This window comes from Triticum aestivum, chromosome 7B (genome assembly GCF_018294505.1).
Source record: "Triticum aestivum cultivar Chinese Spring chromosome 7B, IWGSC CS RefSeq v2.1, whole genome shotgun sequence".
Taxonomy (NCBI): Eukaryota; Viridiplantae; Streptophyta; class Magnoliopsida; order Poales; family Poaceae; genus Triticum; species Triticum aestivum.
The window spans coordinates 268,032,871-268,049,652 of NC_057813.1; the positions used below are offsets into that span (position 1 = coordinate 268,032,871).

The window sequence follows — 16,782 nt, forward strand, 5'->3', positions numbered from 1 at the left end:
GGCGCTGCACAGTAGGGTGCGGCGCCCGGCTGTCGGGCGCCACACCAAAGGGTCAGTAGAGTGAAATTTTTTCGTGACCAGGTCAGTTTGTGATTTAATTTCTGCCTGAGATCAGATATGCGATTTCTGCTGTTTCGTGGGTACAGAGAACCAATCAGCCTTCCTCGAGCCCCACGCCCTCCTCTTCCCCCACTCTCTGTGCCCCGGTCACATCGCGTGCAGCCCTCGCCTCTCCCCCGCCCTTAGAGCATGGTTAATAATATAGCCAGCTGATGGTCGTATGATGTTGCCATGTCACATATAGTTAAGCTTATAGCCAACAAGTACAATAGCTAGATATCAATATGTACTACTTTGTTGATACATGGACCACCCCACTCTCTCACAAAGTACCTAAGAGCACCTGCTGCAGCCGGCTGTTAACTAGTAGCCCGCTTCTCTTCTCTTTTCTCTTCTCTCTTCCAAGTAAGCAAGAATATAATATTTAATGTCTTACAGCCCGCCTACATCACCTTATTGTACTTGCTCTTACCATCTCACCAGAGTAGCCACTCAGCTGACAGAGCAGCTTCTATCGCAGTCCCACACCGGAGTTCAGCGTCAAAGGAGAGGAGGAGAGATCAAGGAGGGAGCCGTCCCTAGGTGATGGGAGGTCAAGCATCGGCACCGGAGCGCAGCGGGATAGGCGACGCCGGCCGGCCGCCGCCCCACCACAGGCTTCGTCTATGACGCAGAGACCGGCGGCGCTGATGTGTCGATCAACGAGCGCCGCCTTAAGTCCTCAGATCGGCGAGGGTGGCGTCGCCTTCGTCTACCTCGACAAGGTGCAGGACACTTGAGGTACCCTGATCCGACCTCACCACACTCCTCAAGTTGGCCCCTCATGATTCTTACAATGTTATTACTTCTCTTTCTCTAGAACCGACTATGTTTGTGACAGTATGTTGGGGCTCAAGCGACAATGAGCAGGTTTGGTGCTTTGAGCGTTTTCCCTTGCGATGTTCTGCTTGTTCTTGTTTCTTAAATTTTTGTCAACTTACTTTGGTAAGCTCCTGTTATGGCAGGTGGGAGGATCATTCGACTGACCAAGTGCAGTATGATGGTGATCTCTGAACAGTTGCAAGGAGGCTAACAACATGTTAGCTCTTTTTAATATCTTGGTTGATGCGATCTGTCAGATTTAGCCCACCGAGTCCTTATTTTGCATTTACTTTGCTTCTCTAAAGTTCTCTTCATGCTGTAAGGAAGACGCGAGGGTTGGTTGCATTCCTGCTGCTGCCTTGCTTGAGATGAATCCATTTGGTTCTTTTGCCTTTCAATTCTGTAACACTGTCGTATCGATTGTTAGGTGTCATTCTGCTTCTCCTTGCACGTCTATTTGTGCGCTTGGGTTGCCAAGCAGGTTACTGACACATGGGATCGTATAGCTGTTCTATTACTCAGGGCCACCCTGGTGGTCATTATATCTCTGGGTTAAGCAAGCTGAGCAGGTTATGCAAGCTACTGTGTAAAATGTGCATGCATCGCTGCCTAAAAAGGGGGTCCAGACAACATGCTTACTATGCTCCATTAAAGTAGCTAAGAAGGTAATTTAGTTTGGATGAATTTATTAATTGCTTTTCTTCAGGCTTGATTAGCTTGAAGAAGAAAAATATTTCAGAACAGTGTGGTCATAGAGTTATGTTCAGTTTCGTGCTTTGGGTCATTCTGGATAAGTGATTGGGTAGTGGTTGTTGTTTACTCACAAGGGATGGATTCGTGGGAGTGAGTTTATGAAAGCCTACTGGAACTGTTTGTGGAAGTAGTTGTATGAACATGTTGTGTGCAACTAAACTGATATGATTGCTTATCTTTGGAAATCTTCACCTGATGTGTTGTGCATTGGTCTGCATTTATATTACTGTTGTGTTTTTATTTGTCTCTTTTGTGATAGTTTAAGGTGAAAACATAGTATTTATAATTGTGAAATTGACTACAGACTTTTCCTAAGTTTTTAGGTGTGACGGTGGTGGTGTGACCACGGATTTATGTGTGTGGATTAAGTTGATACACCTGCCGTATTTCAGGCGTGGTGTTCTTCCTTTAATAAACTGGCAGATGCTTGCTTCTATTAATTAAAGCTTCAACATTAGGAGGTACTGTGTTGTGCTTGAATGCAGTTGCCTTTATTTAGACAGCAGCCAAGCCCAGTCAACAATTAGTAGAAGTAGTTATGATAAGGCAAAGGGGGCATATAGGGCCGCTGTTGTATATGCAATGCATGAAAGTCACTGTTGATTCCATTCAAGTAACGAATAAATAGTAGTTGCTAATTCTTTTTTTTGAACGCGTAGTTGCTAATTCTATTCATAGTGATTACAAGCATAGGTAAATGTATGCTTCTAACTTTCATATGCATGCTTCCCAGTGTACATACGTGCGAGTTCATCTTCGCCCTGGATGCATGTGGCTTTCTCTCTTTTGGTGCGGTTGACAAATAGAATGCTAAGGCAAGTTTAATTTCTAATGTGCATGTAAATCCTTGAGACTTTCGGTGTTTATGAAGATCCAAAAAACAGAGAGTTGAATGATAGGAAAGGGGAAATAGACAGAAGAGTGAAAATTATGTGGCTACAGTGCTGATGAATTTTAGGATCTGAAGCTACTGCTTATGGATACCATTTTACATTGGCATTGGTGTTTAGATCTACTTGCTTTTACCTCTTTGCCTATAAGCTCTATAGGGGAACTTTTATTCTCTGTTTGGACTTTGATTTCTAAATTTGGTTTCTTGCTGATGAAATAGCTAAAGCTTTGCTATTTTCTTGCCTTTCCTTGAAGATGATTATACGTATTAGTTGCCAGCTTTATCTCTCTGCTATTTGTGCCTCGGTTGCCAGGTTATCTCATATGAAGCCATGAACCTAGCATTAACTAGAAATATAAACCATTGTATATGAACATACTATCTGAGTACATACTTGCATGTTCTTTAGATCTACTACATATGATTTATTATGTATAAATATGCCATGTAAGTATCTACTTTTAGATAATTATTGCTCGCACATAAAATGGTTCCAGTATCTGGTTTGATTTCGTTTTTATGTGTGCACAGATCCTATTAGGGAGGTGGTTGACATTACGGACAAATTCATACTCTCATGTTCATTAAGCTGCGGCTCCCACCACCAGTTTTTCTGCTGCAAAGTTGGACAGAGGTTTGCAGTTACAATCAAGTTCCATATCAGCATGCAGCATCAGTGACATGATGCTGAAGCAATGGCACTATAGGGGATTCTGGGTATTCATCTAATACCATAGAAGATGTAATGTATGTTGCAGCTGCTCGAGTTATCAGATGCATGGAGACTCTGCGTGGCAAGGTTCTCAAGGACTATAGTTACAACAAACTGAAACTAAAGGAAACAGGACTGCATCTAATTGGTTTGTTAAGGGAGAAAGAAAGGAGATCAAAGAACATAATTCAAAGATCAGAGATCTTAGCAAAGGCTTTGCAGGCTATATGTATCAAGTCCAAAACACTTTTGCCGGGATTTATCGCATAGCTAAAAACGGTGTATGCTCAACCAGTTCTAAACATGGCAATGACCTTAGCAAAGCTGCTGCCTTCTTTCAACACAACAAAGCTATTGTCGACGTGCAGAATGAACTTGCTCATCTGAACAATTGATGACTCTATGCAGCTGATTTGAAACATAGGGTTTTATCCCTTTTAAAGAGTCTACTTCCATAACCTATGTATCTTTGGAAAATGCAGATGCTACTAGCTACAACAGCCCGCTTTAAATGACCAGCGATAAATGCAACGATTCAAGTACCAATCATTCATGCTCCTCTTTTGTCCTGTTGGTGAACTTTGAACTATACACTACCCATCTATATATTTATTTATTAGTTACTACGGCGATGACACATGTAAATTAAACCACTGTTGAGTTCTCCACTCCATGCTATGTTAGATCCATGTGATATATCTATGCCAACTGCATTCACTCTCTGTTGTTTAGTGCCAATATTTTCTTATATTCGGGTGACCAGGTTTGTGTTTTTGTGGCCAATATAGATAAGGAATTTCCATTTATATTGCTCTGATCGTCAATGAATATCCACTATTTGTTATGCAATCCACATTCCATTAACTTCCATCTACATCTCCTACTTAATCACCACCATCATCACTTCTAATTGGCTTCTTGCGCCATTGGCGTAACCGGGTCATCTAGTTCTAATAAATTCGGATTCATGTGTGTCTCTCCGAAAGGTGTGTACAACAAGGATAATTGTGGTAAACTAAAAAGCAAAGACTCAAATCGTACAAGATGCTCCAAGCAAAACACATATCATGTGGTGAATAAAATATAGCATTAAGTAAAGTTACCGATGGACGAAGACGAAAGATAACTTCAAAGGGAAAACTCAAGAGAGTAGAGGGGAAGAAACATCATAGGATCCAACTATAATAGCAAAGCTCGCGATACATCAAGATCATGCCAAATCAAGAACACGAGAGAGAGAGAAAGAGAGAGAGAGATCAAACACATAGCTACTGGTACATACTCTCAGCCCCGAGGGTGAACTACTCCCTCTTCGTCATGAAGAGTGCCGGGATGATGAAGATGGCCACTGGTGATGGATTCCCCCTCCGGCAGGGTGCCGGAATGGGCTCCCGAGAGGTTTTTGGTGGCTATAGAGGCTTGCGACGGCAGAATTAGGGTTTCGTGGTGCTCCCGGATGTTTACAGGGTATATGAGTATATATAGGCGAAAGAAGTTGGTCAGGGGAGCCACGAGGGGCCCATGAGGGTGGGGGGCGCGCCTACCTCCTGGGCGCGCCTCCCTACCTCGTGGTCGCCTCGTTGCTTCCTTGATGTCCACTCCAAGTCTCCTGGATTGTGTTTGTTCCAAAAATGACTCTCCCGAAGGTTTCATTCCGTTTGGACTCCGTTTGATATTCCTTTTCTGCAAAACCCTGAAATAGGCAAAAAAACAACAATTTGGACTGGGCCTCCGGTTAATAGGCTAGTCCCAAAAATAGTATAAAAGTGTATAATAAAGCCCATTAAACATCCAAAACAGATAATATAATAGCATGGAACAATCAAAAATTATAGATACGTTGGATACGTATCACTTAGCTGCGACCCCGTACTCGCCTAAGTTAAAAAAATGCTCCGAGTGGAGAGCAATCCTCCCACTCGGTGGTTTAGCTGCGACCCCGTACTCGCCTAAGTTAAAAAACATTCTGAGTGGAGAGCAATCCTCCCACTCGGGGGCTTAGCTGTGACCCCGTACTCGCCTAAGTTCAAAAACATTCCGAATGGAGAGCAATCCTCCCACTCGGGGGCTTAGCTGCGACCCCGTACTTGCCTGAGTTAAAGAACATTCCGAGTGGAGAGCAATCCTCCCACTCAAAGGCTTAGCCGCGACCCCGAACTCGCCTAAGTCACAAAGACCTTCTGAGCTACGTCACAAGTACAATGTGCGCTCCATCCCGATCCGCAAAGACGACGAGGTGTCGACTGAACACATCGTCAGAGCTGCGTCACAAGTACAACGTACACTCCATCCCGATCCGCAAGGACGACGAGGTGTCGATCGATCATGTCGTCTGATCCACTCGACGAAGAGTGGAATGGTCAAGTTCCACTCGGAATCGAAAAACATCCGAAAGCGATAAAGGCAAAGCCTCCATATTCAAAGAAAACCATGTTCAGATAAATCCCGCAAAAAGTTCAGAACCACAGCGGACAGAAGTACTCAGGCATCAGGACTGAAAGAGTTTAACGGTTACAAAATCACTCATCATTCCGAGGCAAATAAAGGTGGGGCACAATGTTTGTTCACTCAGCGGGAGGAGGACTTGCTGGTTCGACGAAACTATCAAGATCAATGTTGTCTGCGATATGAGTGGTGGCGTCGATGAAGGTGTCCATGAAGGACTGGAAGCTGATCTTCTTAGCATTGGCAACCTTGAGAGCCACCAGCTTGTCTTCTCCGACATCCTTGCAATGGACTCGGACCAACGACAGAGCAACATCGGCGCCACAGCGAGCAAACGACTTCTTCCACTCTTGCACTCGACCAGGGATTTCATTCAACCGAGTCATCAGAGACTCGAGATCTTTTTGGAATTCCGCTTGGGGCCAGAGTTCAGAGTCAATCCGTGACATTGCCACCTTCAAACGAGCAAGATAATCCACAGCACTGTCTATACGAGACTCTAATCGCAACACGTTCATCGCGACGTCATCTTTGACAGGAGAGTTTATGGGGTGAAGACCCATCTCGATCTGCCCAGTCTTTGCTTCGAAGTCTTGATAGAGTTCTGCATAGTCAGAAAAGCGGTGAGTCAACAGTTTAATAAGATGTGTCAGTCGACATCGGCAAATCAGTCGGACAAGAGGAAATACCTTCAAGCTTCAAGACCAGTTTCTCAGCAAGCCGTCCCAGATAAACCTCCAGCTCGCCCTTTTTTGCCGTGAGACTCCCAACCTCGTCAGTCAAGGTATCCTTGTCCTTCTTCAGCCTCGCAACCTCCTTGTTGGCTTCAGTAATGGTAGTCTTCAGCTTGGAGTTCTCCTCTTCCAACTTGTTGAATGAGGTCAGCTTCTTATTGGCAAGTGTCGTTTTCTCTCGAGCCTCCTTTTGTGCTGCGGCAAGGTCTTGATCCTTCTTCTCTAGAGCCTGCTTCATTTTCTCTAAAGAAATAACATTCTTCATACGAGCTTGGAGTTGACGGGTTTCACTACGCACATCTGTTCGAGTGGAGTCACTCAGTTCAAGAGACTAAAAGAAAAAAAAATCATAAGGTGGACAGTTGACGAATTATTACCTCCCATGGTAGCTGCTTCTTCCTGGGCCTTATGGAGATTTTTCTTGGCCAGCTCCAGGTCGAAGTTGAGGCTGATCTGCTTCTTCTCCAGTTCAGCAAATTGGGCTCCAAGATCACAAGATTTCTACGGCCAACAAATAAGATATGTCAGTCGACAGAAACAAAGCTCAATCACAACGAAAATTGCTCTAAGACTACCGTCAAATCAAACATTCAACAGTAGTCTCGGGGACTACACCCAGTGGGTGCACTTGGCGTGCCCCCACAGATCTGGTTTTCCACTCTGCATGGTCTGCCCAGCATGAGTATGCAAAGAGACAGAGAGAGAGGGAGAGAGAGAGATTCTCAGACCCCAGCCGACTACCAGCAGTCGACCGCGGTCTCGGGGACCACACCCAGTGGGTGCACTCAGCGTGCCCCCACTGGTCTGGAGTCCACTCGGATCGAGCTATTCAACCGAGTGAAAGAACAATGAAGTAACATTCGACAAAGACCCCCACCACATCAAACACCCGACGGTGGTCTCGGGGACTACACCTAGTGGGTGCACTCTGCGTGCCCCCACTGGTTCAGAAAAACACTCGACTGAAGTGGAAGAACTATTCAACACTAAGCCAAAACACCCAGTGGGTGATTAGATGCGAAATGCAGACCCATGATAGATGCACATAAAGGTTCCAAAATGCTCATCCAGGGACACCTTACGGACAATGAAGCAGCAGTTGCAACTACCACTAACCGAGAGACCAGTCGAAAACCAACTGACCTTGACATTGACATGCAGAGCGGAGATGGCATTGTAGGCAACCCGACTGGCCTCATGCACCACCTTCATCTGCTCCATCATAAGGTTTGCTTGGAGAAGGGCTTCCCTGGCGGCACTCGACAGGTCATCTGGAGTGTGATATGCAGCAAAGAGCGATGATGGTAATACAGTCGGAGCAATCACAGGATATGAAGCATGGAGCTGTGCAGGTGAAGCGGAGACTTGAGCAGTTGAAGCCGAGGGACATTCAGTCGACAATGGATTGACAAAAGTAACATTGGTCCGATCCGGATCGCTGGACCACTGCCTCCGGTGCTGATGTCGACTGAGGCTCCTAGCTCACGGCCGTCCTCCTGCTCGAAGCCCTGCCCCTCCTTCCTGTAGTCTTCAGAGGCACTTCTTCATCGTTGTCTAGAAGCTCTATGACATCCCGCGGAGCTACAACAAAATGCAACCATAGGAACTCAATCGACCGACAACCCAGTCGACAGAACAAGTTCAAGATTGCAAGATCGTACCAGCTTTGGAAGTTGCCGCATCATCAGTCTCTTCATCGTCTTGGACTTTGTCAATATCCATGGAGGTCCCAGAAGTTGCAACACTGGAAAGTTCGTAATCCACTCGGTTAGAGCAGAAGTATGATTCACTAGGAAAACATAGAAAGACAGAACACTCACGCAGAAGCAACATGAACGTCCATCTTGATCTTGGGAAAGGCCTTCCGAGACTTTGAAGGGGCAACCTTGGGCTGCTTGGCGACCTTCTCCGACGGCTCCGGAGTCGAAGTCTGAGTGCGCTTATGCACTTGTGTGCTCGGAGCCACAGGTTTGTTACGCCCGCCCGCTGGAACATGGGACTGCATGGATCAGCGCTCTGTACGAGGTGGTGAGTCGACCTCCTCTTCTTCATCGTCCGACTCATCACTCTCTTCCTCATGATCGTCATCAGGGGATTGCCAGTCGCCGCTCTCTTCTGCGCTATCCGCTCCCTCCTGGACTTGCTCCTGGGCTTGTTCCTCGTTCGGCATCGAATATATCTCAGTGTAAACCTGCAAGGCAAGAAGTCAATCAAACATCTGTGTCGCAAAAACAGAATGAAGCACAATCGGTAACAAGGATCAGACCTTGTCCGGCTGGTTCTCGGTGTCGAATGGGTCAAGTCTCCTGGCCCCGGGGGTTACCTTTGTTTCTGGTAATGCTCTTTAGCCGTAGGGCCACCATCTCATCTGGAACCTCCTCTGGGTGGACCCAAGCGGTGTCATTGGAGCCCGAGTACATCCACATCGAGTGGTCACGGGCTTGGAGCGGCTGGATGCGTTGACTGAGAAACACCTCCAGTAAATCCATGCCAGTTACACCCTAACGGACCAACTGGACTACCCTCTCGACCAACATGTCCGTCTCTACTTTCTCCATTGCGGTCACGGTCAGTGAAGAAGGTTGTTGGGCTCGATCGAGGGTAAAAGGAGGAAGATTGGTCGACTGACCGTGGGTCGCAATATCCTGGCAGTAGAACCAGGTCGACTGCCAGCCCCTGAACGACTCAGGAAGTGTCATGGGAGGAAAAGTGCTCCTCTTCCTCATCTGGATCCCTAAACCCCTACACATCTGGATCACGTGCGTCCTCTCGTCACTCGGATTTTCCTTCTTCACGGTCTGGGAGCGCACTGTGAAAATGTGTTTGAAGATACCCCAGTGCGGTTGACAACCCAAGAAGTTTTGACACATATACACGAACGCAACAAGATACGTGATGGTATTGGGAGAGAAGTGGTGAAGCTGAGCATCGAAAAAGTTCAGAAAACCCCATAAGAAAGGATGCGGAGGAAGGGAGAAGCCACGGTCGACATGGGTAGCAAGAAGGACACACTCACCCGACCGCGGCTGAGGTTCTATCTCACCCCCCGGCAGCCTCGCAGCCCTGGCGGCGATCAAACCAGTGGCAGCCAGATCTTCCAGATCTTCTGGCCGGAGGGTAGATCATATCCAGTCTCCCTGAATCCAACCCAGCGGCAGCCCGGACCTCGACGACGACCCCCAATTCATCTTCTTGCCCTTCGTCATCGCTGTCGCCTTTTTTGCGCGCTCCAGCGCCGCCGTCTTGTCCTTCACCATGGTGGCGGGCTATGCACTAGTGATGTCTACTACAAAACCTTCTTCTTGTAGACGTTGTTGGGCCTCCAAGTGCATAGGTTTGTAGGACAGTAGAAAATTTCCCTCAAGTGGATGACCTAAGGTTTATCAATCAAGTGGTCTCTCTCAAGCAACCCTGCAACCAAATAACAAAGAGTCTCTTGTGTCCCCAACACACCAAATACAATGGTAAATTGTATAGGTGCACTAGTTCGGCGAAGAGATGGTGATACACGTGCAATATGGATGGTAGATATAGGTTTTTGTAATCTGAAAATATAAAAACAGCAAGGTAACTAATGATAAAAGTGAGCACAAACGGTATTGCAATGCTAGGAAACAAGGCCTAGGGTTCATACTTTCACTAGTGCAAGTTCTCTCAACAATAATAACATAACTGGATCATATAACTATCCCTCAGCATGCAACAAAGAGTCACTCCAAAGTCACTAATAGCGGAGAACAAATGAAGAGATTATTGTAGGGTACGAAACCACCTCAAAGTTATCCTTTCGGATCAATCTATTCAAGAGTTCGTAGTAAAATAACACAAAGCTATTCTTTCCGTTCGATTTATCATAGAGTTCGTACTAGAATAACACCTTAAGACACAAATCAACCAAAACCCTAATGTCACCTAGATACTCCAATGTCACCTCAAGTATCCGTGGGCATGATTATACGATATGCACCACACAATCTCAGATTCATCTATTCAACCAACACAAAGTACTTCAAAGAGTGCCCCAAAGTTTCTACCGGAGAGTCAAGACGAAAACGTGTGCCAACCCCTATGCATAAGTTCATTGAACCTGCAAGTTGATCACCAAAACATACATCAAGTAGATCACATGAATATCCCATTGTCACCACAGATAAGCATGACAAGACATACATCAAGTGTTCTCAAGTCCTTAAAGACTCAATCCGACAAGACAACTTCAAAGGGAAAACTCAATCCATTACAAGAGAGCATAGGGGGAGAAACATCATAAGATCAACCTATAATAGCAAAGCTCGTGATACATCAAGATCGTAACACCTCAAGAACACGAGAGAGAGAGATCAAACACATAGATACTGGTACATACCCTCAGCCCCGAGGGTGAACTACTCCCTCCTCATCATGGAGAGTGCCGGGATGATGAAGAAGGCCACCGGTGAGGGATCCCCCTCCGACAGGGTGCCAAAACAGGGTCCTGATTGGTTTTTGGTGGCTACAAAGGCTTGCGACGGCAGAACTCCCGATCTATTGTGCTCCTCGATGTTTTTAGGGTATATGGACATATATAGGCGAAAGAAGTCGGTCAGGGGAGCCACGAAGGGACCATGAGGGTGGGGGCGCTCCTAGGGGGGTAGGGCGCGCCTCCCTGCCTCGTGGCTTCCTCGTTGCTTCCCTTACGTGCACTCCAAGTCCCCTGGATTGCTTCCGTTCCAAAAATAACTCTCCTGAAGGTTCCATTCCGTTTGGACTCCGTTTGATATTCCTTTTCTTCGAAACACTGAAATAGGCAAGAAAACAACAATTTGGGCTGGGCCTCCGGTTAGTAGGTTAGTCCCAAAAATGATATATAAGTGTAAATTAAAGCCCATAAACATCCAAAACAGGTAAAATAATAGCATGGAGCAATCAAAAATTATAGATACGTTGGAGACGTATCAACTAGCGGAGTGGCGGCGTCGAGGGCGAAAGAGGATGCGGTGGAGAGGCAGAGGAAGAAGAAGGGGAATGGGAGCTGATAACCCGCAAGTATACGGTATAGTTGTAGCCTCTTTCGATAAGTAAGAGTGTCGAACCCAACGAGGAGCTAAAGGTAGAACAAATGCTCTCTCAAGTCCTATCGTCCACTGATACGACTCTACGCATGCTTGACGTTCGCTTTACCTAGATGAAGTATGAAACTAGAAATAATTTGTAGGTGTGATAGGATAGGTTTGCAAGATAATAAAGAACACGTAAATAAAGTAAATATAGCGAGTGTGGAAAAGTTGTGGTAGGAGTTGTGAAATTGTCCCTAAACAATTGACTACTTTACTAGACTGATAGCAAGTTTTATGTGGGAGAGGTATAAGCTAACATACTTTATCTTCTTGGATCATATGCACTTCCGATTGGAACTCTAGAAAGCGTCCGCAACTACTAAAGATTCATTAAGGTAAAACCCAACCATAGCATTAAAGCATCAAGTCCCCTTTTATCCCGTACGCAACAATCCCCTTACTCGGGTTTATGCTTCTGTCACTCAAGCAACCCACCATAAAAGAATCATGAACGTATTGCAACACGCTACAGCGGGAATCCCTCACGCTTGTGCGACACGGAGGGCACAATAGGACAGCAACATAACCACAAGCAAATTAAATCAATCATAGCAATTCATCAACCACCAATAGGACAACGAAAATCTACTCAGACATCATAGGATGGCAACACATCATCGGATAATAATATGAAGCATAAAGCACCTGTTCAAGTAGAGGGTACAGCGGGTTGTGGGAGAGTGGACCGCTGATTATAGATGGGGGAAGGTGATGGAGATGTTGGTGAAGATGATGGAGGTGTTGGTGAAGATCGCGGTGATGATGATGGCCCCCGGCGGCGTTTCGGCAGCACCGGAAGCAAGGGGGAGAGAGCCCCCCTTCTTCTTCTTCTTCCTTGACCTTCTCCCTAGATGGGAGAAGGGTTTCCCCTCTGGTTCTTGGATCCCATGGCGTGGGAGGGGCAAGAGCCCCTCCGAGATTGGATCTATCTCTCTGTTTCTGCGTTCTCAGATTATGCCCCTTCACCGTTTCTTTTATATCCGGAGATCCGTAACTCCGATTGGGGTGAATCTTTCGCCCAGATCTTTCTTATAAAATTAGCTTTCTTGCGGCAAAAGAAGAGCATCAACCACCTTACGGGTGGCCCAGGAGAGTCCAGGGTGCGCCCCCTATCTCCTGGCCCCCTTGGGCACTGTCTCGCGTTGATTTTACTTCCCAAAAATCATAAACATTCCAAAATAATTCTCCGTCCGTTTTTATCCCGTTCGGACTCCGTTTGATATGGAGTTTCTGCGAAACATAAAACATGCAACAGACAGGAACTGGCACTGGGCACTTGATCAATATGTTAGTCCCAAAAAATAGTATAAAAAGTTGCCAAAAGTATATGAAAGTGGAAGAATATTGGCATGGAACAATCGAAAATTATAGATACGATGGATACATATCAGCATCCACAAGCTTAATTCCTGCTTGTCCTCGAGTAGGTAAATGATAAAAAGAAAACTTTTGATGTGGAATGCTACCTAGCATAATCTTGATCATATGTCTAATCGTGGCATGAATATTAAGACACGAGTGATTCAAAGCAATAGTCTATCATTTGACATAAAAACAATAATACTTCGAGCGTACCAATAAAGCAATCATGTCTTTTCAAAACAACATGGCCAAAGAAAGTTATCCCTACAAAATCATATATTCTGGCTGTTGCTCTATCTTCATCACACAAAGTATTTAATCATGCACAACCCCGATGACAAGCGAAGCAATTGTTTCATACTTTAATAATCTCAAACTTTTTCAACTTTCACGCAATACATGAGCGTGAGCCATGGATATAGCACTATAGGTGGAATAGAATATGATGGTGGAGGTTATGTGGAGAAGACAAAAAAGGAGAAAGTCTCACATCGACGCGGCTAATCAATGGGCTATGGATATGCCCATCAATTGATATCAATGCAAGGAGTATGGATTCCCATGCAACGGATGCACTAAGAGCTATAAGTGTATGAAAGCTCAAAGCGAAACTAAGCGGGTGTGCATCCAACTTGCTTTCTCATGAAGACCTCGGACATTTGAGGAAGCCCGTCATCAGAATATACAAGCCAAGTTCTTTAATGAAAATTCCCACTAGTATATGAAAGTGAAAGCATAGGAGACTCTCTCTATGAAGAACATGGTGCTACTTTGAAGCACAAGTGTGGTAAAAGGATATTAGCATTGCCCCTTCTCTCTTTTTCTCTCATTTTTTTTATTTTCTCTTTTTTTTGGTGGGCTTCTTTGGCCTCTTTTATTTTTCATAAAGTCCGGAGTCTCATCTCGACTTGTGGGGGAATCATAGTCTCCTTCATCCTTTCCTCACTGGGGCAATGCTCTAATAATGATGATCATCACACTTTTATTTACTTACAACTCAATATCTGGAACAAAGATATGACTCTATATGGATGCCTCCGGCGGTGTACCAGGATGTGCAATGATCTAGCATAGCAATGACATCAAAAAACGGACAAGCCATGAACATCATGCTAGCTATCTTGCGATCATGCAAAGCAATATGACAATGAATGCTCAAGTCATGAATATGATGATGATGATGAAAGTTGCATGGCAATATATCTCGGAATGGCCATGGAAATGCCATGATAGGTAGGTATGGTGGCTGTTTTGAGGAATATATAAGGAGGCTTATGTGTGATAGAGCATATCGTATCACGGGGTTTGGATGCACCGGCGAAGTTTGCACCAACTCTCAAGGTGAGAAAGGGAAATGCACGGTATCGAAGAGGCTAGCAATGATGGAAGGGTGAGAGTGTGTATAATCCATGGACTCAACATTAGTCATAAAGAACTCATATACTTATTGCAAAAATCTACAAGCCATTGAAAATAAAGTACTACGCGCATGCTCCTAGGGGGATAGATTGGTAGGAAAAGACCATCGCTCGTCCCCGACCACCACTCATAGGGAAGACAATCAATAAATAAAATTGTGCTCCAACTTCATCACAAAGCGGTTCACCATACGTGCATGCTACGGGAATCACAAACCTCAACACAAGTATTTCTACTAATCCACAAACACCCACTAGCATGACTCTAATATCACAATCTTTATATCGCAAAACTATTGCAAGGAATCAAACATATCATATTCAGCGATCTACAAGTTTATGTAGGATTTTATGACTAACCATGTGAATGACCAATTCCTGTCATCTCTCTAAATAGATATAAGTGAAGCAAGAGAGTTCAATTCTTTCTACAAAAGATACTCCCATGCTCTAACAAATATAAGTGCAGCAAAAGAGCATTCTACAAATGGCGGTTTTCTATGTGAAGAGAAACAGGCAATCCAGACTTCAAATGATATAAGTGAAGCGCATGAAGCATTCTATAAAGCCATACTCAAAAGATTTAAGTGAAGTGTAATGAGCATTCTATAAATCAACCAAGGACTATCTCATATCAGCATGGTGCATAGAAGAAAAATGAAAACTAAATGCAAAAGACGCTCCAAGACTTGCACATATCGCACGAACGAAACGAATACGAAAACATATCGATACTTGTTGAAGGAAGAGGGGATGCCTTTCGGGGCATCCCCAAGCTTAGACGCTTGAGTCTCCTTGAATATTTAATTGGGGTGCCTCGGGCATACCCATGCTTGAGCTCTTGCCTCTCTTCCTTTTCCTCATATCGAGACCTCCTCGTTTAGACACTTCATCCACACAAAACTTCAACAGAAAACTCAGTAAGATCCGTTAGTATAATAAAGCAAATCACCACTCTAAGTACTATTGCAAACCAATTCATATTTGTTTTTGCATTCTGTCTACTGTAATATAGCTTTTTCATGGCTTAATCCACTAATAGAAATTGATAGTTTCATCAAAACAAGCAAACTATGCATTAAACCCCGAATCTGTCAAAAACAAAACAGTCTGTAGAAATCTGAACATCCACCAAACTTATGGTAACCCAAAAATTCTACCAAAATTAGTAAAAATAAACAAGTTGTATAGAAAGACATTTCAGATGGAAACAGAACCAATTGACGTTCCAGTTAAAAATGTAAAATCGTGCACTACAGCCAAAGTTTTTGTCCTGCACCGTACAAGCCAACAAGTATCGTAAACATCCTAAAGGCAAACCTTGGCACATTATTTTTATAATACAATGGAATTGTACAAGGGGATAATTATTTTTGTTGAAAAGTTCCTGTAATTAAGATTCGCAATGTTTCCGTGAGCATGAACAAAGTTCAAGGCTAGCTCCCACTTCAACAATGCTTGTCTTTCTCACTTTCACTTTCCTTTTTGAAAAGTTTTTAGGTTCCCCTCTTTATTTTTTTGTTTTTATACTACATAAAAGCACTCAACAGAAATAAATGACTCTCTAAAACTTCCGGGTTGTCTCCCTGGCAGCGCTTTCTTTAAAGCCATTAAGCTAGGCATTTAGTGCTCAAGTAATGAATCCACCCGGATCCCAAGGTATATCAAAGCCAATTTTAATTAACAATGATTTGTAATTTAGTAGTGAGCACAAAGTAACATATATCAAGAAATAACGAAGTCTAACTCTCTTCCTATGCATCGACATGTCATAAAAGAACAATTCATGCACACCAAGTAAAGGCCAATGCATAGTATGAGCAGTTTCTTGCAATTCTATTGTGTTGGAAACATAGAGAGGTGGAGATATAGTTCCTCTCTCATAATAATTGCAAATAGGAGTAGCAAGCACATGCATATTATATCTATCAAAATCATCATGTGCAACGGTAAAAGGCAACCCATGAATATAATCCTTACTAAGCGCAAACTTCTCCGATATAGTGTAGTCGAGAGAATTCAAAAAGATAATAGGACTATCATGCGTGGGTGCAATAGCAACAATTTCATGTTTAACATAAGGAACTATAGCAAGTTCATCTCCATAAGCATAATTCATATTGGCATCTTGGCCACAAGCATAGCAAGCATCATCAAAAAGGGATATTTCAAGAGAATCAACGGGATCATAACAATCATCATAGCAATCATCCTTCGGTAAGCACGAAGGGGAATTAAACAATGTATGAGTTGAAGAGTTAGTCTCATTAGAAGGTGGGCACGGGTGATCAATCCGCTCTTCCTCCTTTTGTTCTTCGCTCTCCTCATCATCTTTTTCATCCAATGAGCTCATAGTTTCATCAATTTCTTCTTCCATAGCTTCCTGCAAAATATTATTCTCCTCTTGGACAGCGGAGACCTTCTCAATAAATGCATTAATATTGTAATT

The 16,782-nt window shown here is 44.2% G+C and overlaps 1 long non-coding RNA gene across 2 annotated transcripts; it reads left to right on the forward strand.

Moving 5' to 3' along the window:
* The first annotated feature begins 535 nt into the window (after positions 1-535).
* LOC123161511 (uncharacterized) lies at positions 536-3,915 on the forward strand. 2 transcript variants are annotated; one of them, XR_006480732.1, is made up of 5 exons: positions 536-840; positions 920-969; positions 1,065-1,586; positions 3,098-3,200; positions 3,325-3,915. It is a non-coding gene; the product is annotated as an uncharacterized lncRNA (long non-coding RNA). The 2 variants fall into 2 exon arrangements; XR_006480731.1 differs by having other exon boundaries at positions 3,098-3,915.
* Positions 3,916-16,782: the final 12,867 nt, after the last annotated feature.